Source organism: Danio aesculapii, chromosome 20, assembly GCF_903798145.1.
Source record: "Danio aesculapii chromosome 20, fDanAes4.1, whole genome shotgun sequence".
NCBI classification, from domain to species: domain Eukaryota; kingdom Metazoa; phylum Chordata; class Actinopteri; order Cypriniformes; family Danionidae; genus Danio; species Danio aesculapii.
The window spans coordinates 12218478-12221687 of NC_079454.1; the positions used below are offsets into that span (position 1 = coordinate 12218478).

General features: G+C 35.2%; 1 long non-coding RNA gene across 1 annotated transcript; it reads right to left on the bottom strand.

Moving 5' to 3' along the window:
* Positions 1-444: 444 nt before the first annotated feature.
* Positions 445-2931, bottom strand: LOC130247444 (uncharacterized). Its single transcript, XR_008839547.1, has 4 exons — positions 2852-2931; positions 2075-2127; positions 1397-1448; positions 445-580 (listed from the first exon to the last, which is right to left on the bottom strand). It is a non-coding gene; the product is annotated as an uncharacterized LOC130247444 (long non-coding RNA).
* Between the last annotated feature and the right edge of the window lie 279 nt (positions 2932-3210).

Consider the following 3210-nt stretch of genomic DNA (forward strand, 5'->3'; position numbering starts at 1 on the left):
GAATTTAGGGCCACTCCTTTCACAATAACAAACGCCTGAGAGCAGTTTAGTTCATCCCCAAGCAGCAGGACAAGAGGGTTCTGTCTCTGTTGCTCCTCCTCCTCTAAGTACTGAACGAAATACAAGTATACACACATTAATTAAATAATGTCCAACATTTATTGTCATAAATAATGCACCTAGAAGTCGCAAATCAACAAATTCTTGTTTTGCCTCCTGGTATGAGGGCCGAACCATCTTGCTGCACAATCTGTATGGCAGTGAAGAAATGATAGCTGGCTGAGTTGTTAATGCGACATCTCTAAAGTGGGATCTCCAAGGCTGTCTTTATATCAAACAGAAAAAAACATAATAATTAATCTCAAAACAAGCCCCTCATATCAAAGGTGAAATGCTATAAATTGGGATTAAAACAGAGCTGTTATGCAGGATTGTCTCACCAGATGAAATGTTTGCTTGAACTGGTAGATCCAAGGCTCTCTTCTTTTTTAGCAATACGAGAGGGTCCGCAGTGATGCATCTCCCCAAACTTCAAAAAGTTTCTTTGGTGTGTGGGTATAAAATACCTGTCCTGAGCAATCTAAAAATAAATAAACAAAAACAGCACTTAAATCCATGTGTACAAAGAGTACACTGGATTTATTGAAGGGATATTTCACACAAAAATGGAAATTCTGTCATCAGTAATTCACCCTTCCCTTGTTCTAAATCTCTCCTCAGATGAACACAAAACATGATATTTTAAACAATATAGGTAACTAAACCATTCTTGGTCCACAGTGAAATTCCATAGCGTTTTTGTCTTCTGTTGAAGTCAGTCAGGAGTGGACTATTAAGTTTTTCATTTGCTTTGTCCTTTAAAGTTATCATTTGTGGTCAGCAGAAATAAATAAAAAATAAATAAAAAATCAATCAACAACTTGAGGGTGAGTAAATGATGAATACACCCAAAAATCAGTGAAACACCCATTCACTACGGCCAATTAAGTTTATTAAATTTACCTATACTGCATGCATTTGGACTGTGAGGGACATGCAAACTTCACACAGCAATGACAACTGACCCAGCTCCAGGACATGATGGATTCGCCTATTCTGCTGAATGAGGGTGTTTCACCAATTTTTGGGTGTGTTCATCATTTACTCACCCTCAAGTTGTTGATTTTTTTTTTTTTCTGCTGACCACAGATGATAACTTAAAGGACAAAGCAAATCAAAAACTTGATCGTCCCCACTGACTTTAACAGAGGAAAAAATGCTATAGACTTTCACACCAAGAATGGTTAAGTTACCTACTCCTCCATATACCAAATGATGTTCGCTCCAACCTTAAAACCGAAATGTTAAATTTTCACATGTATGCCGGACCAAATAACAACAAAAATCATGTATTTACCCAGTTTAGCAATGGAGAAAAGATAACTGGAAGTGGTCATCTCCAGGGGTACCTTTAAACAGATAAAGAGAAAAAAAAAACTATAAAAATGCGCACTTTTAGCTGCAGGATTAGTCTTTTATGTGAGTTCTTAAGGTGCATCACATTTGCAAATTTGGTGGGCAAATAAGGTCCATTTTACATGGTCAATTGTGCACTGATGTTCATCAGTGTGCTTAATTCTCATGCTCAGAAACTTGCAAAAGAGTCAAACTCTTGATCACAGATTTCTACTGAAATAACAGTCATAACGCAATAATTAATATAAATAGGTTAATGTCTGTAATATCTCAATTTGGTCAAATGTTCCAGGAGTGGAGTTCTGAAATTTCTGAACTGTGCTTAGACTCTAAATCAGTCATCTGTAATTACCTGTGGTTTCATGCCTGATACAGTCTAATACCAAATTCACACTGAAATAAGGCACAGAAACGCTTTTGAAAGAGACATTTGTGTCTTTAGACACTACCAGTGCTGTTCAGAGAAGTATAAATGCATTTACAGAAGAATTACAAATGTATAAATTGATTTTAAGACATATGGTGATGTAAAGACACCTTTGATACTGCTTAAGTGTGTGTATCTGTGCATTTTTACATCATGTAAATATTACAAAATACAGAGCTGTTGTTTTCTCACCTTTCTCAACAAGATTATCAAGGAGGATTAAAGCTCGCTCTGTCCAGAGCAACCTACAATGAACAAACAAACAAAAAATTAAATAAACCACAAATTAACATGAGCTGGCAGACATTTATCAGTTGAGTGATCACAGCATCACCTGAATTGAAAACTGGGCAAGGACAGTGTATGTTTAAGGGCTTTGTATTATTGTTTATTAGCATATATTACTATTATTATACTAAGCTAGCAGATGTTACAATTCTTATATGCATAATTTTTTAAGCTTATATTTAATTGTTGTATGACATATATAACCGATTAAACATTAATATTAGCATCTAACATTATCAGGGTTGTGGTTTCATCCCTGTATGTTACTATAACACTTGTAATGGACATTTGTAATTATGTTTATCTATCTGCCACTCCTGATTATTAATAGCATCCTGTACATATATTCATTTATTGTAAATCTGTTCATAGCTAATACAACCTGTATATAATGTTCATAGTACGCCTATCTGTAAATATTACCATAGTTTTTCTATAACTGCACTTTATAACTTATACCTGTATCCTGCACTTGCTGCTATTGCACTGCTGGTTAGACCTAAACTGCATTTCGTTGCCTTGTACTTGTACATGTGTAATGACAATAAAGTTGAATCTAATCTAATCTAATCTAATCTAATCTAATAAGATGTAGGGAAAATGCAATTTTCAGGGCCTTCAATATAGTACACACAAACAGTAATAATACCATTTACCTTTCAATAGTTAATAATCAAGTACCTTGAAATGGATCATGAATCCTCTTCTGATAAAAGATGATGTAGCAAGCTTCTGCTCTGCTCGTCCAGGATAACTTTCTCACAATATAATGCTCGGATTCCGTACTTCTTGGGAAAACTAGTAACTTCCTGAACAAAATGTAGCACATATATGTGTCCATATTAGTATTTAGTTGTTACAATATAGTTTCCTAGCGAAAGGACAGTGTTTTTAGACAACATAACATACCTTCACCAAGACTGGACGCGACTCCGGTTTGATGTCTCTGCTGGGTCCTAAAGATGAGAATTACTGCGAAATATCTCAAATACGTGTATCATTTCCTCCAAAACAACTGTAGAGATGAACACGGAGGTAGA